This window comes from Panthera onca, chromosome B1, assembly GCF_046562875.1.
Source record: "Panthera onca isolate mPanOnc1 chromosome B1, mPanOnc1 haplotype 2, whole genome shotgun sequence".
NCBI classification, from domain to species: domain Eukaryota; kingdom Metazoa; phylum Chordata; class Mammalia; order Carnivora; family Felidae; genus Panthera; species Panthera onca.
The window spans coordinates 187109550-187136782 of record NC_138342.1 but is presented as its reverse complement, the minus strand read 5'-3'; the positions used below and the strand labels follow the sequence as shown (position 1 = coordinate 187136782).

The 27233-nt window shown below is 38.9% G+C and overlaps 1 long non-coding RNA gene across 1 annotated transcript in view; it reads right to left on the bottom strand.

Annotated features, from left to right (window-relative positions):
- Positions 1 to 27233, bottom strand: part of LOC132691568 (uncharacterized) — a 138378-nt gene that overhangs the window by 24900 nt on the left and 86245 nt on the right. The window contains exon 3 of the long non-coding RNA XR_009615866.3: positions 21475 to 21555. This is a non-coding gene — a long non-coding RNA (uncharacterized LOC132691568). The remainder of the gene's footprint in view (positions 1 to 21474; positions 21556 to 27233) is intronic.

The window sequence follows — 27233 nt, the reverse complement described above, 5'->3', positions numbered from 1 at the left end:
GCGTTTGAGATTTTTCTTTCTTCTTTAGGTAGTTCTGTGTTGCTATATACTTTCCTCTTAGGACCACTTTTTTTCTGCATCCCAAAGGTTTGGGCCATTGTATTTTTTAAAATTTTCTTCTTTGATTTCCTGTTGATCTATTCATTGTTTACTAGCATGTTGTTTAACCTCCATGTATTTGTGGTCTTTCCAAATTTTTTCTTGTGGGTGACTTCTCATTTATAGCATTGTGATCAGAAAAATTTGAATGGTATGATTTCAAGTTTTTGGTATCAGGGTAATGCTGGCCTCATAGAATGAATTTGGAAGTTTTCCCTCCTTTTCTTTTTGAGGCCTGATTTGTGACCTAATATATGACCTATTCTGGAGAATGTCCCATGAGTACTTGGGAAACATGTGTATTCTGTTGTTTTAGGATGGAATGTTTTGAATATATCAGGTCCAGTGTGTCATTAAAAGCCATTGTTTCCTTCTTTGTTTTCTGTTTAGATGATCTGTGCATTGATGCAAGTGGAGTGTTAAAGCCCTCTATTATTATTGTATCAGTATCAATTTGTTACTTTATGTTTATTATTGTTTTATATATTTGGGGGCTGCCATGTTGGGTGAAAAAATATTTACAGTTGTTAGATCTTCTTGTTGGATTGTCCCTTTTATTATGGTGTAATGCCCTCCTTTATCTCTTGTTACAACCTTTGTTTTAAAGTCTAGTTTGTCCAATATAAGTATTGCTTTCTTTTGCATTCATTAGTGTGACAGACGTTTCCCCATCCCCTCACTTTCAGTCTGCAGGTGTCTTTCAGTCCAAAATGAGCCTCTTGTAGGCAGCATATAGATGTGTCTTCTTTTTTGTCCATTCTGACACCCTATGTCTTTTGATTAGAGCATTTAGTCCACTTACATTCAAAGTAATTACTGATTTATAGTTACTGTCATTTTATTACTTGTTGTTTCTGAACATTTTCTGTAATCCTTTCTTGTCTTTGTTAGTTTTAGTCTCTCCTTTGCACTCAGTGAGTTCCCTTTAATATTTCTCGCGGGGCTGGTTTAGTGGTCATGAACTCCTTTAGTTTTTGTTTATCTAGGAAACTCTTTATCTCTCCTTCTATTCTGAATGATGGCTTTGCTGGACAGAGTATGCTTGGTTTTTTTCTATTCAGCAGATTCAGATTTTTCCTATTCGGCACTGTAAATATATCAAGCCATCCCCTTCTGGCTTGCCATGTTTCTGTTGAGAAATCTCCAGTAAGCCTTATGGGTCTTCCCTTGTAAGTTAAGGATGGCTTTTGCCTTGGTGCTTTTAAGATTTTTTTCTTTTTCACTATATTTTGCAAATTTACTTATAATATGCCTTGGTGTTGACCTGCTTTTGTTGATTTTGATGGGAGTTCTCTGTGCCTCCTGGATCTGGATATCTGTTTCCTTCCCCACATTAGAGAAGTGTTCAGCTATTACATCCTTAAGCAATTTTCTGCCCCCTTTTATTCTCTCTTCTTCTTCTGGGATTGTCATTACATTTGATAGAGTCACTGACTTCCCTAAGTCTATTCTCATGTTCCATAATTCTTTCTCTCCTTTGTTCAACTTCATTATTCTCCATTATTTTGTCTGCTAGGTCACTAATTTGTTCCTCTGCTTCTTCCAGCCTGCTCTTCATTGTATCAAGCCTGTTTCCAATCTCATTTTTTAAACTCTTTTATCTCTGTGGTAAGGGTATCCCTGATTTCTATCCTTTCTCAAGCCCAGTGAGTATCCTTATGATTGTTGCTTTAAATTCTCCATCAGGCATGTTACCATATCTATTTTGCTTAGATCTCTGGCCATGGCCTAATCTTATCCTCTCATTTGGGATAAATTCCTCCATCTTGGCATTTTGTCTAGGTCTCTGCCTTCATCTGTGTATTAGAAAAGACAGTTATGTTTTCTGCTGTTCAACATAATGTCTTTATGAAGAAGAGCTCATGTAGTGTCCACAGCCTGGCACTTCAGGGAGTGTCTCTGGTGTGTGCTGCCTGCACTCTGCTGTTGTGTTGTGGCTTCTCTGTCCTTCAGGCTGGTCGTCTGCAGAGGCTCTCCTCGCCTGTTGTGGGCAGTGTTTGGTCCTTGGCCTGAGTGTGGTGAGCTTTAACTAGGTGTGCTCTGGTCTGCTTGTGAAGTGATATCTGATACTACTTTCAGGAGAACTAAGGCCCTGCAGAACTCTCTGGTTGGGAGATGTGGTGTGGGCAGGGGTTTGTGCTGGTTTTCTGGGGGAAGGGCCCGCCCCATTGGGATAAAGGCAAACTTGGCAGAGAGGGGTAGTTTCACCACAGCACATGGGGTTGGGGCTTGGTATAAGCAAGTTAGGCAGCCAGTGTAGGTGCTGGCCTGCTTCCTGCAGGTGGCTCTATCTTTATGCTGAGGGGTAGGAGAGGGAAATGGCTCCAGTCAGCTCCTTTTTTTCCTTAAGAGGTGTCTCCATGAACACTGCCTCTCAGAGACATGCTCCAAGAAATCAAATAATTTCCCAGCTGTGTACCCCAGGCGTTTTTCAGATCATTGTTTCCATGCTGTCTGCTTCCGGGGTTTTTTGCCTGCCTACTTTCCAGGAGCAGCACAGTGCCCTCCGTGCTCTATCTCAGTCAAACTGCTGACTTTTAAAACTCTAGACTTTAAGCCCTACTAGTTGCAAGAACTCATGAAATTTAGCCCCTCTCATTTCCAAGCCAATGGCCTTGGGGAAACTTTCTCCTTGTGCATTCCCCTGCATGCTCCTCTCTCTCTCACTCTTCTCTGTGCCCATGGCTCCCTCCTCTCCACAGTACCCACGATCCATTTCTCCCCTAAACTACATCTCTGCACTTCCTATCATCCTTGATGTGGCCTCTTCTCTCCCATTAGTCAAGGAGGTTGTTCTGCCAGGCTTCAGGTCTATTTCTGGGGTATTTAGGATGATTTAATAATTATCTAGTTGTATTCATGGGATGAGACAAGCCTCAGGTCCTTCTACTCCACCATCATCTCCCCTCTCCTATAAGCCAGTCCTTCCTGTTATTGGTATCTCCTTCAGGTATCAAGGAGTCACAGAAGGCACGGGGCATGGAAAGGTCACAAAAGGCTGACATCAGTCACCTACTACAGTTTTAGTGTACAATGTTCTTCATAGATTATGGATACAAATCCTTTGTAAGATACATGATTTGAAAATATTTTCTATCAGGCTAGGGCTTGTCTTTTAACTTCAATGGTATCTACTGAAAAACAAAAGTTTTAACATTTTGATGCAGTCCAATTTATCAATTCTTCTTTTATAGATCATGATTTTAATGTTACATCTAAGAAATCATTGCCTAACACAATTTCAAAAATATTTTAGCTCACATTTCCACTAGAATTTTTACAGATTTATCTCTTACATTTAGGTTTATGATCCATTTTTTGTTGATTTCTGTGTATGGTGTCCTATAAAGATTTAAGATTATTATTATTGCTTTCTTTGCATATGAATATCCAATAATTCCATTGCCATTTGTTGAAAAAAATGTCCTTTCCCCATTGAATTTCTTTGGCTCTGTCAAAAATCAATGACCATAAATATTAGGTTTATTTCTGAACTTTCTATACTGTTCCATTGACCTATATGTCAATTTTTATGCTGATCATACTGCCTTGATTATTGTAGCTTTATAATAAGTTCTGAAGTTTATAATAAGTTCTGAAGTTCCCCTTTGTTCTTTTGTAAGTCATTATCCCTGTACTACTTCTTCCACTGTAGGCAATGGTTTAATTTCTAATCCTAGAAGATTATGAAAGAAGAGATCATCTTTTCCTTTACACTTCTCTCATGTGTTAGGATCTTCTTACTGGCTCTTATGTAAATCAGTTTTTGCAACATAACATACCACCTCAGAACTAGTGGCTTAATAGAACACACATTTATTTAGCCCACAACCCCAGGAGTCAGCAATTTGGGATGTGCTCAGCTGAGCAATTTGTTTTTCTCTGGCTCTTTTTCATGTGTCTGTGGTCAGCTGCCAGCCCCTTTGGTAGTTCTCCTTCCGGAGGTTGACTGGATGGCAGCTGGGGCAGTGGTGGGTAACTGGGTCATGTGTTTCTCACCATCCTCCAGGGTAGCCTGAGCTTGTTTCCATGGTGGCAGAGTACCAACAACTCTAGAAGGAAAACTTTTCAATTCTCTGCTAGCGTATCCTCTGTCCCATTGGCCAAAACCAGTAACAAAGCCAAGACTAACAATAATTTGGAAGAGTTTTGCCAAAAGTGAATACAAGGATGTATGAACTAATCGAAGGTACTGCTGGGGTCAATCTACCACAGGTTTTGGCAACATGGTGAAATTACCTGCTTCAAATATGAAGAGAACCAAATTTCTGAGTATGAACCAATCAAAATTTAGCAAACCAGTTATTTCAAAGTAACAGTTTGGGGTCACTGGGACTTATTCTTCCACAGATTTCCAATCCATAGGGCCCACATCTCATCCAGTAGCTAACACCAAAGACTAAGGACATAGGGAAAGAAAATGGTTCCTTATAATTTTCCTTAAGATCACAAAACTTTTAGATTGGGGAAACTAAAAGAGTCCAAAATATTTCCTCAATTAGAACATTTAGGGACCTTCAATTCCAACCCTTCCTATCTTAACATGATTTACTTTTAGAACAGAATAATCTTAGAGATCTTCAGGATCATAAAGACCAAACCTGAAGGTTGTACCTTAGAGCTTCATTGAAAGGGTAGTGCTCTTTACCTAAGTCTAAGCACCAGGGCATCCTGACATTAGGATTCACCACTCCTGTATAAATAATCAAACCACACAAGTGTTTTCCTGTATTTTTTTCTGGAAAAAACATCACAAGCAGCTATCAGCATTTTGGTAGGAGATGAAGCTTTAATTCCTAATTCATAATAGTCAAAATTAATTCATTTTTATCTTTTTTCTCACTATCTATGTTAGACTCTCTGCTGCCATCACTGTTATGAAAACATTTGGAATATTTTAGCAAATGCGTGGGCTTGGAAGTAGATGAGAGGCAGGAAGCTGCACGGTCTGGGCTCAGATTGGTGAGTTAAGATTACCTGCTTCAAGCTGTAAGTATTTGGTGAATAGTTTCAGTATGTTAGAACAGTAGCTATGGATTAAATATATTCTTGAAAAAAATTTTTAATGTTTATTTTTGAGAGAGAGAGAGAGAGGGAGAGAGAGAGAGAGAGAATGAGTGGGGGAGGGACAGAGAAAGAGAAAGACAGAGAATCCAAAACAGTCCCCAGGCTCTGAGCTGATAGCACAGAGCCCAACATGGGGCTCAAACCCACAAACCGTGAGATCAGGACCTGAGCCGAAGTTGGATGCTTAACAACTGAGCTACCTAGACGCCCCTAAATATATTCTTTGGGTCAACCAGGAAAACTCACCACCTGTGACATTATATTGAAGACAATAATTTAGCAAATAGCTTTGCAAATATAATCTCTTTGAAAACTGGGGTAAATCTGAGTTGTCTTTATTTCAGAACATTATAGATAAAAGCTGGATCAATATGAGAATTTGGAAAGACTTTTCTGGCTAACCTAACCAATTAAATCAATTCCATCCAGGCAATATAAGTAAAGTTGATTTTCTCCTCCTCAGGCAAGTTTGTTGATTAAAATGATTATTTTAGTATTTTATGGTGGGATTGCAGATGTGGAACTGGACCCTACAAATTTAAGTCATTGCCAGTCCAGATCACTTCAGGTGCCTAGTAAGACTAGTTGCTGTTTTTGTTTGTTTGTTTGTTTGTTTGTTTGTTTTTTAAGGTTTATTTATTCATTCTGAGAGAGAGACAGCATGAGTTGGGGAGGGGCAGAGAAAGAGGGAGAAAGAGAATCCCAAGCAAGCTCTGATACAGGGCTCAAACCCACAGACTGTGAGATATGACCTCAGCCGAAACCAAGAGTTGGATGCTTAACTAACTGAGCCACCCAGGCACCCCAGGACTAGTTTCTTAATGTTGGTTGTCCTGGCTGTCATTGTATAAAGAAGCTTCTGAGGAAGTGAAGGCTTGTCCTTCGTCAGAGATAGGTGTAGTTGCTGCCTTGTAGAATGGAGGTTTAATTGAATCACCTGCGGGCTTCAGACTCTGTTTAAATATGTGGATGAAACAAGAAAGATGATGCCTGACAAAGACGAGTGGCTTTGTTAATTAAATTTGCAGTGGAAAATTTACAAGCTTTAATTAGTATCAAATAAGCCACAGAAATAAAGATAGTGATTAAAGCAGACTAATCTGATTAGAATCACAATGTGCGTTGTTACAGGCTAGTTGATGGTAGAGACTCCCCAGCGGAGTCTGGCCAGATGCAGGAACCCACTTGGAGGAAAAGGGTACTTTGCACCCAAGCCTGGAGCTGCCTGTTGGATCGCTAAATCATTTGGGGGGCGGGGGGGGGCGGATTATGCCGGAAAAACACTGTGAGAAGCGTGGGCACTGGTGAATTGATAAAAGCCTTCTTTCTGGGAGAAAGCCTATAAAATCCATGACCACCTGCAGTGAAGGGAGCTAAAATTAAACTTCAGAACCCTCACTAGCTGAGCAAGATTTCACCCAGCCTCTCAAAACTTCAAACTTATGAAAAGTCTGGAGAGTCAGAAGGTGGTTAAGTTGTCCATACTTTCTTAGTTCACACCCACACAATGAAAGCAGTGTCCATTCGAGACATTTAGACAAAGAATATCTAAGTGTCCTGCGTGTTGAGAGAAATGTTAAATTCAATGCAGTACAAATCACAACATTGCCATGTAAATCCTCTCCAGTGTTCAGTTTCTTGATCTAACTTCTATCAAATTAATTTTAGTTTATGAGTGTAGGTAGATGGAAACTGTCCATTTCCCTTCCAGCAATTCCCAGTTCTCCCCCTATTTTCTGGTTTGTAAAGCTTCCAATCACCTCAAAGCCGAATGCTAAAACAGGTCACGTGTCTCCATTATTTTCTATGTGCATATGCGGCATCGTGCATGAGGCTCTCGTAATATTTAGATAGTCATGCACCAACAGAAACCGTGACAGAACTTCACTTTTCAAACAAATCATAACCAAAGTTTTTAGAAGATATTCAATTATATATTAAATAAAATGGCCTGGTTTATATTGACTTAGGCTTCTAATATTTGGTATCAACTATTTTAAGTGTTTATTCCTTCAGTATGGGTTTATTATAAGAATAGATTTTCCTTCGGTGTTGCAAATGCTGAGACATAAGAAGAAATTCATTTTAAGTGGCTCGTCTTATGACAGAAGGTTATGGCCATTTCAAATCAAATCATTTTAAAAAAATAGACATTTTTATTGTTAATTTGATGGCATAGATTTCAGCCACAATTGTGTCACCGTGGTCTACTGAGATGATTTAGTTCAAAATAAACCAACATTCTTCACTATAGAGTTTTCATTAAAAATATCTACTAAAAGAAGAGAATTTTCTTTGGTGCTTATGGCTAGAATACAAAAAGGTGGAGCGAACGACTGCCAAAATATACTTGGATTAAGTTTATTAATTCACTTCGTTATCTGTATCTAATTCATCAACTATAATTCACAATATATAATTGATGGCTATCACAAAAGATGATATGAAGATCAATTTCAATTGCACTGCTATGCATTTGATAACAGAAATGTTTTTGTCTCAGCCAATGAATGTTTGTTGAGAACCCCAGAAGATGCAGTATTCTGTCCTGTGCGTTGGTATCTTTTTCAAAGAATATATGTGATCTGGTGAATAGATAGGATACTTATCTTTCTTAGATTTTTAATAGAGACACACTGCTAATGTGTATTCAATACAGATATTTAGAGATACAAATAATAGCTAGGTAGGACATTGATTCTTTAAGTTCAGAGTCTGTTCTCCCTTCCTCCCTCTCAGTCTGAAAGCTCTTAGGTGGGGCTGAGCAAAGCGGGCAGCTGTAAGTGGCAAAGGCAGTGACACAGGACAGGTGTTGCTTGAGCAGGTCGAGGATGGTGTCTGCACTGACTGGGGTGGGGAGTTGAAGCCCCACTGAGAGGGGTTGGGATAAGCAGTTTTCCTGCACAGGGAAGGACAGGTGGAATGCTTACGGAAGCCCCAGAAATGGGTGGAGAAGACCGACTGGGTGAAGAGTCCACCTGTGGGATGATTATGGCCTGGCCTGTGGCGTTGGGGCTGTGGAGGGTGCAAAGGGCATGTGCATAGCCTGCCAAGGAATACAGAGCCCAAGAGGGAGGAGGAGGCTCCCTGTGTGCGGGCACCGGTGGTGCGAGCCACCACGGGATATGAGGGCTGAGAACAAGGTGAGGAGGGCACCCTGGTGGGAGACAAAGGTGATGGCAGCAGCATCTGTGTGCGGATTGGAGCCCTGCATGCAGACAGCACCTGTGCAGGGGCGAGGTGACTGTGGAGGGGGTGGTAAGGGAGCATCCACATGGGATTAGTGGTGCGGTGGTTTGCTGGGGGCACTGGTCACCCTGCGGTGACTGAGTGAATAAGAGAGTATAATGAAGATAAAGGGAGACAAGTTTCTCATCGTAAGAAACTGAGAAAGATAAAAAAAAAAAAAAAAGGGAACAAACACATGGGGTTAATTTGGAATTATGGTATTGGTTTGAACTCATGGTTTTCAGTATATAAGTATAGATAGATATATACCTATATAAATAAATATTGATCAGGATGTACGTGTGTGTGTATATCTATATCATATGTGCATGCACACACACACACACACACACACACACATATTTACTACCTGTATCCAAAGAGAGAGCTTAAGAGCAATGATATTCTTGTGTCACCCAGATGCTGAAACCTAAAATCCATGCTCCAGTACAAGAACTGGGATGCCTTGGAGAAATGGCGGATTCTAGGACGGATCAGGATAATTACATAATAAATGTGAGGTATCTCAGTATGATGGAAGATAAGGAAGTACTCAAAAGAAAGAAGAGGACATTTCAAAAAGACATAGAAATCCAGATGGCCAAACAAGAGACAGGTTTAGCATCAAAACAAATAATAATAGTAAACATGTTCCTTACAGTAGACTACCAACTGCTTAAGGTATAAAAAGTAAGAGGAAAACCATGTGGCAACCATCGTAATAATAATTCAGGCAAGAAACATCAATGGATGCAATGAAGTGGTAGAAAATTTGATGAAGAGTAGAATAGGCTCTTAAATTACCTTCACAAAGGGATGAAGAGTAATTTCTTCGGTAAAGAAATCTGCCACACAAAACTTAACCAAGTGATCAAGGTGAACATTAACACACAGGACAAAGCAAAATTACATAGCGCTTGATAGGGTGCAATGAGACCATAGCATCACATTCGCGATATCTCTGCCAAAAACAGATAACCCAAACATAATCATGAGGAAACATCAGACAGCCAGAGTGGAAGATATTTATCTGAACAACTGGCACGTAATTTTTGAAGTTACCAACGTCATGAAAGCCAAGGAAACCCCAAGGAACCGTTTGAGATTGCAGCAGATTCAAGAAACATGGTCACAGATAGGGTCCTCAATTGGAACCTTTTGCTAAAACACATACTCTTGCCCAGTTGGGGAAGCTTGTATGTGGATTAAATGGTGGTAATAAATTAATATTAAGTTCTTTATTTTGTTTATTTATTAAAAAAAAATTTAATGTTTATTTTTGAGAGAAATAGAGAGAGAGAGAGGGAAAGAAACAGAGTGTGAGCAAGGAAGGGGCAGAGAGAGAGGAAGACACAGAATCTAAAGCAGGCTCCAGGCTCCGAGTTCTTGCACAGAGCCCGCCTCTGGCCTCGAACGCATGAGCTGTGAGATCATGACCTGAGCTGAAGCTGGACGCTTAACTGACCGAGCCACCCAGACATCCCCTAGGTTCTTTATTTTGATTATTATATTGGGACTTTGCAGGAGAAGATATTACTTGTAGGAAGTACATTCTAAAATAACTGAAGGTAACAGGACACAGAGGCAGCAAAACTATTCTGAATGTTTGAAATCATTTCAAATCATTTCATTGAAAAAAAATATATCAGGAGTCTAAAACAGTCTGTTTTCCAGAGCTGCCTGTGTTATGACCTGGCTGTTTGAGGGAGGAGCACAAATCACTTCAACTCTTTATGTTTCTATTTCTTCACCTCTTAAATAAGGGAGCTGGACTAAAGCACCTCAAATCTCTTTAGAGATCTAATACCATCAGGTTCTCAGGTGTCAATCAGGAACATTGTACTTAGGGGTTAGGCAAGAAGGGGTAAGTGGTAAAAAGCTCTGGAAGAGGAATCATCCTGGTTGCATTTTGTGAGAGTGGAGATTCGCTGTGTGCCAGAAAGAGGAAGAGGGATTGTGCAGGCAAGGAAAGTGCTCAAGCAAACAGTCTGAGCAGAAGTTACACAACAGGAAGAGACAAGATCTTATCTTTTTGCTGAAAGGCTTCTTGATTCCCCTCCTTCTCTTCATCCCACCTTCCTTCCTCCCTCTAGCAGTTATTAAGCAGTTCCCACATTCAAGGCACTGGGTGAAATACTGTGGAGGGTAGAGGCAGAAAGGATAGTTTCTGCTCTCAAATTGTCTTCAGTCTGGTAGAAGAGGAAACACACGGATAAAGCAACAGCAACCACAACACCAAAATCCCCCCCAAACTCTGCTTAAACTACACCAAGTTTGCCACTCTGAGGTTCAGAATTGAATTAGCCTCTTTCTTGTTCAATAATCATTCTCCCTCCCCTCCCCCAAAGCATTCTTTCCCCTTATTTGACTGTTTTATAGACTAGGTGACATGTGGCATTGATAGCTGTATGTTTTATCAGGAAAAAAATAAGCCTTGGTCAAGTGAGCAGTACTCTACAGACTATCTGCTTAATGCCTCTAGGAATAAAATGGAATTTATCTCTTTGATTTTTAAACCTCAGAGAAACTCTGCTTCCCTTTTCCTACCACAGGAAAAACTGCAATTTAACAATTGATACATGATTAATTTTATTAGGGTAAAATTGTGAAATAAAATACAATGTGAATTGGGTTCCTCTTAATATAAGCCATCTTTTTAAGCTGGTAAAATAATAATATGTATTAATTTATATAATATTGTTATAACACTGTACTGTGCATTATATTGTAGCGTCAGGGAATTTGTATGTATGCCACTGAAAATCAGTAAGGGACTTAATCCACAAAATCCATATTATTTTCTTTATCAGTCGTTTTGGAAAAGACAGAAAATTATAGTGCTTGAATAAAATATGTTTTTAAAATGAATTTTCCAAATAAAATTTCCCCTAATGTTCATCCTTGTTCATTAAGCCCACATAAAAGGGACCAAAGCAACCATTAAGTGGAGGTTCAATGGCTCTCTGTCTAAAGCGAACACTACGGTTCCAACCCATAATGTGTCTATTGTTTTGGAAAATGCTAATTGTTAAATTGATTGTGATATTCATGTTCTGGCACTCCAGTTGAACACTGCACAATGCCCCATGTGATGATGGAGAAGAGCTTGCTGTTTGATGCACAGTGCTTGGCATGTCCACGTCTATCTCAGTTGTGAAAGGTTGTTTCAGGGCCTTGTTTTTCTAAATGTGAATGGCTCAGACAAGAGAACGGTAACACAAGATACTAAATTATGCTTATTCCTTTCATCAGTGAAGTCGCTCAGATGAATAGACGGGGAGCAAGGAAGCTGCATGTTACATATTTATAATGGATTCTGAGGGTGGCTGAGAAAGCCAACGCAGCATGGTTGAGTGCAGGATGTACTGGGAGTTGGGAACGTGGTTCTGGTCCTGCTCTGGCTCTCTCTGACTGTGATATTGGCACGTTACTCTTTGGGATCTTATCTAAGGAGAGAGGATTAGGACAAAATATTTTCTGAGTCCCTTCCAGTGCTTTTAATATGAAATATCACTATGTTAAATTTCTCGCTTGTTACGGCACTTAATATGGAAAAAACTGACAAATAACTTCCAAGTAATTTTTCATCAGATAGATACCAAGTCCCTTTTATGTTCTGAGAACAGTGTCTATACCAAAAGTGTAGGATTAATACGTGTAGCATGTGTTATCAGGAGTGTATAATTTAGCCTAATACTGGCAGACTAATGATAAGTTTAGGGCGGTGATATTATAACAAGTCCCATAATATAACTAAATGTAATGCACGATCCCAGATTTGATGCTCAAACAGAAAATAAATATTGCTATAATGAACATTTGTTGGGAAAATTATACTGAATTAATATCAAATTTCCTGAGGGAGATAATTGTATTGTGGTTATTTGAGAGAATATCCTGGTTCTTAGGAGAGACATGCTGACATATTTGGGGTCATGATATCTGCAACCCAGTCCCAAATGATTCAGTAAAATGTATGTTTATACACACACGCTTATACATATGTATGAGAGAGGCTGAAAGCAAACACAGCAGAATGTTTACAATCGGTGAAAGTAGCATATGGATATTCCCCACCCCCTCTTTTTTTTGAGAGAGAGACAGCAAGAGGGGAGCGGAGGGGCAGAGGGAGAGAGAGAGAACCTCAAGCAGGCTCCACGCTCAGTGTGAAGCCTGACGCGGAGCTTGATCCCATGACCCTGGGATCATGACTTGAGCCGAAATCAAGAGCCAGATGCTCAATGGACTGAGCCACCCAGGTACTCTGGGTATTGCTTTATGATTCTTAAATCTTTTCTGAACATAATAGCTAGAAAAAGTAATGTGTGATAAAATGTTACAGGAATGCAAGGATAATTGCATGCAAGATAATTATAATAGCTAGTCTAATAAAACAGGATGTTAAACCATCTCATTTTATAAGTCTGCAGCCCCACAGATGAAACATATTGGTGACAAGTGTCCAGTGATTGATTGTGAAGAGTAGCTCCATTCTCATCCCCCCCCCCCCCCACTGGATGAGGTAAGATGTGGCCCAGATCATGTCCAGCTCATTGGTTTCTTCCAGCTCATAGGCAAGAAGATTATTCTGAAGCACAAGAATGGTTAAGTAACTTGCCCGAGGTCACACAGTAGGTAACAGACCAAGGAGTCAAAATCAGGCTTTGCCAAGTGGTCTCCTACCTTTACCACTCTATAGTGCCTCAAATAATCCTATGTGAACTCAGTTTGGATGTTTCATGTTTTCTTTTTCTTCTTTCTGTCTACTTTTGCAAGTTTAGTTTGGAACAAAAATGTCCAAAGGAGCTCAAACCATGGTTGGATTATTATTAGTGAATTAGACAAATTGAAACTTTGCTGATCGGATTACTTACAGAACCCTGATCGTTGTGATTTGGCCTGTCATAATGATTGTAAATGGTTATCCTGATTTATCTGGTCATTGATTTTGAAGACTTTTAGAGCAATAAGATCGAGTATATGTAGCAAATTGGGTCTTTAAATATATTTTTTAATGCATATAAAATCTGTATATCTTATAGGAAATAACATCCAATCCATCATGAGGAGAACTGAGATTAAAATCAGAAGACTGAGGGGCGCCTGGGTGGCGCAATCGGTTAAGCGTCCGACTTCAGCCAGGTCACGATCTCGCGGTCCGTGAGTTCGAGCCCCGCGTCAGGCTCTGGGCTGATGGCTCGGAGCCTGGAGCCTGTTTCTGATTCTATGTCTCCCTCTCTCTCTGCCCCTCCCCCGTTCATGCTCTGTCTCTGTCCCAAAAATTAAAAAAAAAAAAACAAAAAAAAAACAAAAAAATAAACGTTGAAAAAAAAAAAATCGGAAGACTGATATTGAGCACACCTTCTCCGAGCTTTTCTGAGCGCGACTCTTCTAGGAATCGTGTCTCAGGAAAGATGCTAGATCAGCTTGAGGCAGGATAAGACTTCATTTTGAGTTTAGGGAGCTGTAAGTATTTTGGAAGATACTCAGGAATAAAGTCATGAAATTTTCTTTTCACGTTCATAAAAATATAAGGCACGGTCACTTAGACAAAGACACTTTGGGGTGAAAATGGTGAATGCTCAAGAGCCTTTAGAAAAATTATCTACAAGGGTGCTTAGAAGAGGAGCTGGCATGGGAGGAGAGAGGTTACACTTTAAACTTAAAGGAATATGGTAATCTTTGGATCCTGCAATTTGGAGCAAACTAGTCTTGCATTTTATTCCTCTGATGTTTGTTTCTTTTCACTGTGAAGATTCAACCTTCAAAGCAGAACCTGACAGGTTGTGCTCTGCTCATCCAGCCTTCTGGGCATCTGTCTTCAGGTGAATTATAGCAGCAAATCTGGGAGTTCACTCCTGTTCTCGGTGCTCGTTCATCTCAACCAAGTGGCAGCAGAGGCCTTAAATGAGCCATACAGAAGTGCGTGCCACAAACATCTTCAACTGGGAGTTTTGAATAATGTTACTTTTAGGTTTTTAGAAAAGTTTTATCCTGTTCATCACGAAGCCTAATGAAACCCTATTTTGCATTCTGAGAGGAGGAATTGTAATGTGAATATGTCTCAGAATCCAAATTATTTAAGCAGTAATCCAAAGAAATTCCTTGTCAGAAGCAATATTATTTTGTACATGCTAGAGACGAGGAACCCTTGAGCGCTATCCCCCCAGAACTCTTGAACAGTGACTAGTGTATATATATCGTGAAGAGAGTTACGCCATTAATTCTTGATATGTAATGCATTCCTTTCTTTGTATCTGATATTATTTTTAATAGTATTTCTGTCAATTCTCTTGAGATAACAAGTTGTCTACATTGGAGAAATTTTTATTCATTTTGTCTGAAATTTATACCTTTTCCTCATTTTACTTTCTTTTTTTCAGTTTCACTGAGATGTAATTGATATACAGCACTCTATAAGGTTAAGGTGTATAGCATAATGACTTGACTTACACATGTTGTGAAATGATTCCCACAGTAGGTTTAGTTAACATCCAATATCTCATATAAATACAAAAAAAAAAAAAGGCTTTTTTTCCTTGTGATAAGAACTTTGAGGACTTCCTCTCCCAGAAACTTTCAAATATGCTGTATAGTTGTGTTAACTATAGTCACCATGTTATACATTCCATTCCCAGGCCTTGCTTATATTATAACTAGATGTTTCTACCCTTTGACCACCTTCCCCCATCTCCCCCACTCCTTGCCTCTGGTAACCACAAATCTGCTTTTTTTTTTTCCAGATTCTAGATGTGAGTGAGATCATGAAGTATTTGTCTTTATCTTATGTCACTTAGCATAATGCCCTCAAGGTCCATCCATGTTGTTAAAAATGACAAAATTTCCTTCTTTTTTTTTATGGTTGAATAGATATTTTCCTTTTGCTGTTATCCTGTGACAAATACAGGCCATAATATGAATTAACCGTTGGTTGCATTTAATTGATTTATTATATAATGCTTGCTTTACTTTCTGGTTGGTTCATGTATATAAGTACTGTTTCTGTTCAGTTTGGGAGACATGCTGGGGCCTCAACAGAGAGGGGGGGAATTAAAGATATACACAGGATCAGGCTAAAGGAATTCTCCTGTGGAGAGCTGGTGGTCTGTACACGGGGAAGGCTGGTGTTTTATATAACAGTGCCCAGGGAACAGTGGTGACCTTGGTGACAATCCAGGTAGGGTTGCTGTCCCAGGGATCTAATCAGTTGAATAGGACATGGACACAGGAAGTCACCAGACAGGGGTAAAGATGCAGTTACAAAGATGTGATCACCTTAGTTTCAGGGAGTTCTAGCTTTAAGGAAGGTCACAGCCAGAAATTTAAGGGTGGAGGGAGTATGCCTAGTCCCTGAGATTAGAAGTTTGTTGGTAAAGTCTTAATGCATTTGAGGCCTAACCAAAAGGGCTAAATTTCAGGGCAGAACCCCAGCCCCGGTGGCAGAAATAGTAGGCTCTCTCCGGAATGCAAAGGGTCTTCAAGATAAATTCAGACTGTAACCAGGCCTTAGTCTAAGCTGGTGACTGGATTACGGATACTGGGTTGGGTCAGAAAAATAAATTCCATTTTTCTTTGTTGGTAGTCCTGGGGTTCATTGCCAGTTAGGATTTGTTCAGGTGCTTAGTGAGGCTAAATTTTTCAGATACAGGATCAACAGTATTAGGGAAGATTTCAGCGGTCAGGAACCAATAGATTATAAAATTTTTGAAGATGCTTATGTCTGTTTCTATCTCAGCTCCCAAAGCCTGGCACAAGGCGGATGCTCAGAGTAGGTGCTGAGTTGATATTTGTGAATTGTGCGGTCTGGTTCCCAAAGGATATTAAGTAAATAGTTACATCCATGTCAAGATTTGCATGTCTAGATCTGCTTAGAATGATTCTAGGATATATTCAGATGAAAGATCTAGTTTATTTTCCTATTTATGAGAATGATATTTAAAAATATTACCTTTTAGTGTTTCACTTACTAAACTAAGTTAAAATATTAGCCTTTTTAAAAATGGAATTAAACCTCATACTCATTTCTTTATACCTCTAGATCAGTTATTAAGAATGCAATCGTGGTGAGGCTTGCCACATTGAAAAATTAACATTACGGAGATGATATTTCTGCCAACTTCAGAGTTAAGACATTGCTGTCATTATTAAAGCAGGATATTTTTCATATATATAAATGACGCTTCTGAAAACAATTAGAGGAAGTGCCACTTGAACATTAACAGGGGGGATTTGTCCTATGTCATTCACATTCCCTCAATTTATTTGCCTTAGGAATGTTGCACAGACTTACATCTCTCATACATTTTGTCCTCAGGGGTAGTATATTTCCTCCCCCTGCCCCCATACAGCAATTCACAATCCAGTGTAACAAAGCATGTATATTTTCCATTGTATTCCATTATTTTTCCCGCCTAGGGGCTCTGTTTCCTTATAAAATTGTGCTTGCTGAAATTTCCTTGGTAATTACTAAGTTCAACATGCTCTTTTTTCCATATACGAGACCAAAACTCAGAGAGTTCACATAACTTTTTGCCTGTGGCCCAACAGTTGCTAATGCCTACATCCAGATATCCTATTTTCCAAACTATTCATTTTTAAATATCATCTATATCAAATTTGAAAACCACTGATGAAGTACTTATTTGATTATTTTTTATCACCATCTATAACCAGTGGATTTGTATGATCCCTATTGCAGGCTTCCCCCCTTTTTGAGTACCGTCTACTGTTCTCTAATTAACTCCATTGTCAAGCCACATGACAACATCTAGATATCTGAAATACTCTGTAACAAGTCTTTGTGTTCTCATGAAGGGCAATACTCAAATGAAAAAAAAATTTTTAGGGCACCTGGGTGGCTCAGTCAGTTGAGGGTCCAACTTCAGCTCAGGTCATGATCTCATGGTTTGTGGGTTCGAGCTCCGCGTCCTGCATCAGGCTCTGTGCTGACAGCTGGGATCCTGGAGCCTGCTTTAGTTCCTTTGTCTCTCTCTCTCTGACCCTTCCCTGCTCATACTGTCTCTCTCTCTCTCCCTCTTTCTCTCAAAAATAAATATTTTTTTAAAATTTTTTAAAAAGAAAAAAAAAACCAGGAAAACATTTTTTAAAGTAGCCAAATATCCAAATGTTTTCTAAATTCCCATGTTTAGGGACACCTGGGTCGCTCAGGTTGGTTGAACACCCGACTTACTGGGCTCAGGTCGTGATCTTGCGGTTTGTGACTTTGAACCTTACATCAGGCTCGCTGCTATCAGCACAGAGCCCACTTTGGATCCTTCCCCCACCCCCCCCCCCCCCCCGCCCATCTTCTGCTTGTGCTCTCTCAAAAATAAGCATTAAAAAAATAAAAATAATAAAACGAATTCCCATATTTATGGCATTCTGTGGAGAAAGTCTCCAGATAAATATCTATAAACCTTAACCTTCAAACAAAAATGTCTTCCATGTGGATATTTCCTAAAGTCTATCCATGTTGTTCTGTGTAAGAAACTGAAAGACTAATGTTGCCTCTGCAGAAATACCAACTTAATGTTTTTAAATCCATCTTTCATATTACCTCATCTATTACAATGTAACTACATTTACGTTTATATGGGTATTGTGTTCTTGATGGTATCTTCTGATCTGTATCATCATCAACGTGAACATTAAGCCCATAAATAATGTAATACCAGCAAATAGAAAGTAAATATTTGCCAAGCATTATCAATTAATATGTACTCTGGGTCACGAATTTATGTATCTCTCTGTATCTGCCTTTTTTTTCTTTATAGATGATGTTGCATAAACATACTCAAATATTCTGAAAGCTCAGGTTAACTGTATTTAAAATCATATTTTGCATGGCAATACAGGCAGCAATTGGCCTTGTTCAGGCACTACTTTGAAAGGGTTATAGAAGGGTGCCTGGTTGGCTCAGTTGGTTTGGATTTCAGCTCAGGTCATGACCCCAGGGTAGTAAAATTGAACCCTGTGTTGGGCTCCAAGCTGGGTGTGGAGCCTGCTTAAGATTTCCTCTCTCCCTCTTCCTCTGCCCCTCCCTTGCTCACCAAATGTGCTCTTTCTCAAAAAAAAAAAAAAAAAGATATTGAAATTGTCAATTCTCATTTGCATTAGATTCAAGTTTATATCCTGAATAATGCCTCATGCAATTATATTGCCTCAGGATTTTATAAATTACTCCTATAAAAATAAAAAGGAGTTACTTGAAGAGAATTGAACTTATAGAATACTAAACAATGTTTGGATTATTAGTTAACTCATGTATATAAAATTAATGTATAAACATTATATGTGTGTTTAATATAACTCTATATGTATATGGCCACTCATTTATGTATACATACTCCTGCCCATATAGTCAGTACCTATTAATTGAGCACTTACTTGATTCCAGGCACGTGGCTAAGACAGGAAATACAGCATGAACAAGACAAACCTGGCATCCATTCTCCTAGATCCTGTCAGGCACAAGAGCGCCCCTAACTTCTCCCTCGGCAGGCATGGCACAAAGACGTCCGTGCCCCTGAGCCTGGATCTCCTCAGGTCGGGGCTCTTTGGCAGGGCTCTTTGACTGGACCAAGAATGGCATGGGAATCAAAACCTATTTGCCATTCCTGACTGTATATTTACGTGTATACGTAGCAGGCTGTTAAATCAGATGTTTCCATCTAGAGACCCAGGCACAATAGATAACAAGAACCAAAATAAAATTTGCCCTAGACCACCATGATGAAAATTATTAATTCAAGTTTGAACTTTCTATTTGGGGACTGGTTACATGATTTGGGGTCTCTTTCCAGGAGCCCTTCAAGAAGATCAAAAGTAAGGGTTCACTGAGATTGGGAAACGATTTTGTGAGAACAGTTTCTCTGTAGAAATGGTATTAAGAGCCACAGTGCCCTTAAGGGGTATAGCCCTTTCACCTAAGGCTATGGACGACTTGGCAAGTTTGCAGTTAAAGGACCACAGGGCACTGGTGCCCCAGTCAGACTCGAGAAAGCTGCACTGGCTTGCGTGGAAGAGAAGAATGCTACGGTTGGGAAGAAAATGCATTCCTCACCAACACACGTCAATAGGGTATGACTCCAGCATCAGAGGGCATCACACTGAGGACATTTAAAAATGAGTCCTGCCCACGGGGTTTTCCCTCCCGGATAAGAGGATCCAGGTGGTAACTAGCCGTCCCATCGGGGACAGAAGCTGAAGTGGGACTGAAAGCCACAGGCTCAAGGAGAGACACTGCCATGTCACAGGAGTGGCAGTTGATGGGGCCTGCAGAGGGAACTTCAAAGAACTCACATAAGCACCTACACAGGAAAGTCAGCTTTAAAACACCTGCAAGGTCTAGAGAGCATGACACCTGCCTATGACAGTGGTGGTCATGTAGGAAGTACAGGTATTTCCATCAATTTTATATCTAAGCTCCCCAAACATTAGCTGGTGGAAGCAGAAAGGAAGCTTCTTCTTCCCCACTGCTTGCTACAGGCTTCAGCTGAAGGCAGAACTGAGATTTAAGTTTAAATCAAGTTAGAACTTTGCAATATCTGGGAAAGGAAATTTACATTGCTTGAGCAAATTTGGTAAAGTTATCATAGCCCTTTCTATTATCTCAGAGTGGCCAAAAGGTTTCTAAAGGTCTTCATTGTCACTCAAGGGCAGGAGATGGGCTGCAAATACTGAATGGGCTTAAAGGGATGGAGGGAAGCAAAAATAAAACTGCTTATATAATTCACTCATTCATTTATCCATTCATCCAGTGAATATTTATTAAACACCTTCTATGTGCCAGGCACTGTTTTCAGTGCTAGATACATGCGAGTGAAAAAAAAATACTAAAAAAAATAAAAATCTTCTGCTCCACAGAGTTTTGTTTTTAATTTTTTTTAATGTTTTATTTATTTTTGAGAGAGAGAGACCAAGTGTGCATGGGGGAGGGGCAGAGAAGGAGGGAGCACAGAATCTGAAGCAGGCTCCCAGACGCAAGGCTCAAACTCACAAACCGCGAGATCATGACCTGAGCTGAAATCAGACACTTAACCAACTGAGCCACCCAGGCGCCCCTGCTTCACAGAGTTTCACACTTAGGGAGTGTATGTTTCATGTCAAGGAGACATATACATATAAGCACACAATGATGAACAGGTGTACGAGTGAGTTGCCCAGACATTCTATTTATTTTCTACCTTTTCTTTAAAGTTTTGGTGAAACCCAAAGGTAGTATAGATAAGGAAATCTCATGATTCTGGTCTTCTCTGTTGACACGATTATATGTGAGGCTGTCCTTGAATGAGTTCTAGGATCGTGTTCATTCATATTGCCGTATTCCTTCATCATGGTTGCTAAGTTAATTACCCAGCTCTCCTAGTCTGCAAAGTTCAACCTTAAAGTACTGCTTTTTTCCCCAACTATGTATATAACTCAGCTTAATTTGGCTTTGGATATTTTGTTATAACACTTCAGGTTTATGCTTAAAATTGTTTCTGGGGCATAAAAATGGGCCACTGTCCTGCTCCTCAGTACACAAGACCATTGAGAAGAAATCTGGACTGTGCTGACAATTTCTGCATGCGTTTCCAGGCAGGGATGAATGAGCAGGATTTGTATAATGCAATTTAATCAGGATCTGGCTCGTCATTTGCTTTGACCACTCCTCCCTCTTCCCCCACTGACTCCCAAATGCACACGGAGACATAGCTTGCCCAGCAGTTCCTACTGGTGCAAGGCTGGACAAAAAGATCGCTTTGACTCACAATGGGAAGAGAAAAACGTTTATGCTGAATGCTCTGTTGTGGTGTAAAATATCTTAAATGTAGTGTGCCGCTGTCTTTCTGAAAAATTTGCTCTATAATTCTTTCATCTTCACTTATGTGTGGTGGACCTAACTTAAAACCAATGAAGTCCAAATTTTACAGTTGAAACATTTTGATCATTTAGCAGAAGGAAAATGAAGTCCTCTTCCTCTTTTAATTAAAACATTAAAATAATTATTGATCTATATTTAAAATGAAAAATTTATAAAACACATTAAAATTTTAAATTCTCCTGATAGACATTTGCTTAAAAACTTTTTGGGCATACCTGGCTGGCTCGGTTGGTAGAGAATGTGACTCTTGATCTCGGGATTGTGAGTTCGAGCCCCACACGGGTCATGGAGCTTACCTAAAAAAATAATGTAAAAAAACCTTTTTGAAAATATCATGCCCAGTTTCTTCTCATAACAGGGGTACCTGTTGCCTAGTTTCGGGCCCATAGGCTTCTTTAAATGCCATATTGATGTTCCTTAAACTGTCATGTGAATTTTTTTTTTTTAAGTTTTAGTTCTCATATGTATAGTAAGAGCCCTTCAATGTTTTTGTCAATGTAATTTAGCCGTTTTGAACAACCGGTTTGGATGAACAGTGTTTATTATATACTGGGCCACTTCTACTTGTGCTATGGATAAATAACATTTTACCGTCAAGTTTGTTCAACAAAACCATTATTGCTTTCTTGCTGTGCGGACACGGCATTGGTTTCTGCGTCTGCTAAAAAATAGTACTTGCCTTTGAGGAGCATATCATCCAATGTGTTGGGACGAAAGAGAAATGTAGATTGTCATTTATACTTTTATAGTGCATAGGATGTAAATTTTTAATTTTAATAAAATGTGTTAAAAGGCGAGGTAAAAATATGTGCAGATTGTTACCTATTTCTTTCTAATTTCTAATTCCTGACTAACTCCTATTAATGACAGGACTGGCACTCTGACACGAGACAATAGGTTATAAGGAAAGGTTACACATAAAATTGATCAGAAAGACTGCAAATGCTGTTGTTGCACGCATGAACTGTGAAGGGTGCTGTTAATCCTGAAGAAGTATGTGTTAATAAACAACGTATATTGAATATACTGATTAAAGCTGTCTGATTAATCCAACAGTAAGTGCTCTAGAGCCATTAAATTGAGGTTTCAGAGAATTATCATCTACTTGAATCTTTTTAATTTATCAAATGCTCCTAATATATTATTTACCACTCACTGGTTTTTGAAGTCACAAGAGTAATGCTAGTTGGACACTTAAAAATACATAACTGGGGATAAATTAGCAAAATAATAACAATTCATCTTACCTTTCTAACCTTACGTCATAGTTAAGTGTTACTCCCAAGTAAATCTCTGGAGACACTGTGATAGTACAGTGCCTAGTTTCAAAGTACGTATTCATACAAAATTCCCTTTGCCTGCCAGCTGGAGCTAGAATTCTGAGAATTGTACACTTCAAGTACATATTTAAGGAAGAGCAAGTATGTCGACAGGCCGTGATAGAAGATACATAGTGAACAGAGTCCACACACTCAAAGCTTAAGGGTTCAGGGAAGTAGAAACTATGTTATGGGACCAGAAGATTTAGGAACATTACAATAGCCACAGATGTGGCTTCATCTAAACATTAACATTTTATAAAATACAAAAATACATATTATTAGTTTTATGAATAAAGTTAAGAAGTTTTTAGATGGGATGAGCCCACAGCGGTGGAAATCAACATCACCTGCAGACCTCTGACGGTCAAAATGATTCTCTGTCCATAGAATGAATAAATTAAATAAAATAAAATTTGCAGTTGCGTGTATGGGTGAGCATTTCAGTATAAATAACATCAAATTAGATGTGGCTATTCTTGTACATATTGCCATTTTTGTCCTGCTCACAATCCATTTGCCATTTCTCCCCCACTCCCAGCTCGCCCCAGGGAAGTAAGATAGAATCAGGGAATCTGAAAGAGTAGTGTGATGTGTGCAGGGAGTTGAGGGCACAGACAGCAGGAAGTGAAATGTCGAGTGGGTACAAGAGAGGACAGGAGCCCAGGATAAACCACAGCAAGATGCAATCACGCTCTTTTTAGATGTTACATTTCAAGGTTGTTCCTGAGTTTTATTTTTTAGGAACTCCTGTGGTATTTGTTGAATCTGACCATAATTTGGTCCCTGGGGCAAAAGGGCAAATGTTTTGAAAGAGTTTCTATGTATAGATTTGGGGGGGGGGGGAAGCATTTTTATTCTTATACAGAGATTTCTAAAGTCAGTAGTTGGTTGACCATCTGAGAATCTCAGTCATTATTGTTGCTTCCCCAATGATGGAGGAAGACATGATGCCATTTGATGCCTTGTCATTTCAACCTTCTTGCATCTGCTTTCTGTGAGATGTTCCCTAATATAGTTTATTAAATCTGAAGCTGCATACCCATTATTGAGTAGCTCCTAAATAGTTTTTAAGCAAAGTATATCACAACAGTTCAATAATACTCTTCTTACTTGACTTTAAAATGCCTTCTCTTAGCCTGTTGTTGCAAACAACATTTTATTCTATACAATATTTAGGTGAAGGACCATGGGAAGGAAATGTAGAATTAGTTGTAGAGATAATGACCATTACTATAGATCTTAGTGTGTTGGAAAGTGGGTGTCCTGGGCAAATTCTACAGGTAGAATTCTGACACATGGGATCAAATATCTCACATACAAGAAATTACCCCTAGAAATATTCCAGCTTTATTTAGAAAAGTAGCTAATTTTTTGTGAAGATGCAGTTCTGTCTCTAATTTTAGTGCATCTAGACAGAGAAACACACACACATATGTGTATATATGTATGCATATATAATATATAATCCTATATTTATGTAATCATATTATATATAGTCATTATAAACATATATATATATATATATACACACATACAAATAAATTTGTCATCTAAAAAATGTTCTAATGGTAAGACTATGGGAATACCTTTGGAACCTATAAACATCATGCTTTTTGGAGAAAGTGTTCATTTTCTATATCTATTTAAATTATTCTTTTGAGAAGCATTTCATAGGCTTTCTGCATGTACAGGATGTTAGGTAGAAATCTAAATTATATTCTAGTTTGGTGGGAATATACCTGCCTTTAATACATCACAATTACCTCACAAGAGGTATTTCTGTTGCCTCACTTGTAACTCTGTGATGTAAATTCTGACGCTTCACAAATTGGCTCTGATGATTATGATATCAACAACTGCTATACATCTCCTTGGTTAGGTTACATGCTTAATTAGTCATGTTTCATTTCCTTTCTGGCTTTCACAGAAGTTTCTCTTACATGACATGAGTTTTGGAAGACAGCATCCTCTGAGGACTCCCATTCCCCCATCTTTAGAGAAATTCCTTCTTGAAAGAGGCAAATAGCACAACGTTGCACCCAGACAGGAAAACGGGGTTCTGGATGTGGAAGGTGACTGCGGACAGAGATTTCAAGATCAAAACTTTCAAAGTATGTTTCTGCCACTTCCCGTGTCACCTACGGGATTGCACTTCGTCTTTCTTTACTTCATTTCACCTGTCAGTTAAAAAGGGCATAATATTTATGTTCATCATGTCTTGCAAGTCTTTCAGTTTTTTGATTTTTTATAATGAACTCTTTGTTCGTATTGAAGCAAGCCCATATTATTAACAAATGATACAGTCACAATGAAAAACTCCCTTCCTATGCAGAGAGCCCAAGGGACAGCTCCCTTTCCTATTTTTCAGCTGTACACCTTTGCAAATGGATGAGCCTTGCGCCACTGCCTAAAGGTCAGAAAGCAAAGGATCTGCTGATTCAGCAGGAAGGATAAAACCCTAGAGTTTCCATCTCCCTACCTAAAATACCTAATCTCTTCTTCTTTGTAGAAATAAAACCTGGGAACACTTAGGGAAGACCAAAATTTTATTTTTGCTGAGACCCCAAAGTTTTGTCCATAATGTCTGTCTTCTGGGACTCTATTATTCTGGTAGCTGCACCAGAGAAATAAGAGTTCAGGTGTAGCTCACCCAGCTCTCAAAGGTTCTTAGAACCACAGTCTTCACCACTGTGCACAACTCAAGGAAGCTTTCTCCTGCAGTTGTTTGTTCATTTAGAATGAGGGAATACACATAAACTCCTGACTCATTGGACTGATGGAGTCCAAATTTTGAAAATATCTTCCCATTTTATTCTTTTTCTTATCTCTCATCTGGTGTTGTCACTCCAATGAAGAATACTAACACTAAAGATTTTTTTTTTTTATGTTTATTTCTTTCTTTTGAGAGAGAGAGAGCACGGAGAAGGTACAAAGAGGGAGACAGAGAATCCCAAGCAGGCTCCAGGCTGTCAGTGCAGAGCCCGACATGGGGCTCAAATTCATGAACTGCTTGATCAAAACTGAGCAAAAATCAAGAGTAGGATACTTAATCTAATGAGCCATCCCAGGTGCCTTAAACTAAAACTAAACTAAAAACTAAAGATCTTAAAGCTAAAGTACTTAATTCTAATTACCATTTTGGAGCTAACAGTTTTTAGGGAGGCAAAACCATCACAAACACTAAAATTAGATTTGGGGACTGTTTCCATTATAATTGTAAATTTTCTTCACATTATTACCAGCCTACTTCTTTCAGTAATAATGAGGAATACTATGGCCATCGCTGTTTAAGTCTATGATTTAAAGTGTGTTTACTATTTCCCATGTAGCATTAAGCACTAAACTAAGAATTTCACCTGCCGAACTTGAATTTCACTTGACAGGCATAAGCAGGTGGCCACTGTTACTGCCCTCATTTTATAGATGAGGTGTAAGAGGTTAAGAAGCATTTACAAGGTCCCATCCCAGTAACTGGCTGAAAGAGCACTGAGACTCAGGTTCGTCTACCTTCAAAACTATCTGTGCCCTCTCCTGATGACCATGCAATGCTCTGTTAAATAGCATGATGCACTACTGGTTAAAGACTTCTCATGTGAATATTTTTTCGCTGATTTAGGGTTACAATAATCCCATAAAATAGACTGTCGATGTAATAACAATTGCCAATGTAGTCTGTACATTTTATAGCCCGATGAATAAAATAAACCTCTCCTCTTCTACGTGAGCAGGAGAGTGGCTTGTTTGCGTAGGTCTCCTCTTGTGCCTGATTCCCCAAAACCGTAGCCTCTATGTTTCTAATCTCTGCAGAATTCCCTAGTCTGCTACTATGGCAGGAAGAAGGCATGGGAAAGATGCAGTCATCGATTACGTGAGAAAAGGGATTGAAATGAGAGACACAACCTGTCAAAATTTCTTCTTAACCACTATGAATGCCTCAACATCGGTCAGATGTTCTTTTGTGTGTTTCTCAAAAGTGTGCTTACTGATTTTCTTTTCCGATACATTTTAATTTTTAAGTGGTACATACATATAATAAAAACTTAAATAGGAAAAAAAAAAAGACACCTAAAAGGCGTGTAACAGGAAAAGTCTGTGTTCTCTCTGTTTCACCTCTCCCACTTTCTAGTTTCACTGTCCAGAGTGACATTCAATTCGTTCAGCTCAGTCCACTGGTGGTAAACCTCCACATCTCTAAAGAATATGCTTAGTAGATTGGTACTTGACTTTTTAACTGCTGATATTACTTTCATCCTATTATAAGAAGCACGATATGAAGTATTTCACAACTTTGGCTAAGTCAACAGAATGTACTATCAGTCACTGATGAACTAAATAATGTCCCAGAAAATTAGCACATACTTTTGTAATTTTTTTTTTAATATATAGTTTTCTTCTCCATTCTGTTTTCTGTCTCTGGAATGACTGTTTTTCAGATTAAATCTCTAATATCCTATATTCTTTCTCAATTTTTTTTATCACTGTTATTACATATTCTTAGAACTATTCTGTTCTTCAGCTTCTGAGCTTTTCTACTTATTAATTTTTATGCATCAACTTTCAAGCACTATTTTTTGATCTCTAATTATGCCTCTTTAAAAGTAGTGGATTTTATAATTTAGTGGAAGCACTGTCTTCTCTACTCTCTTTGAGGA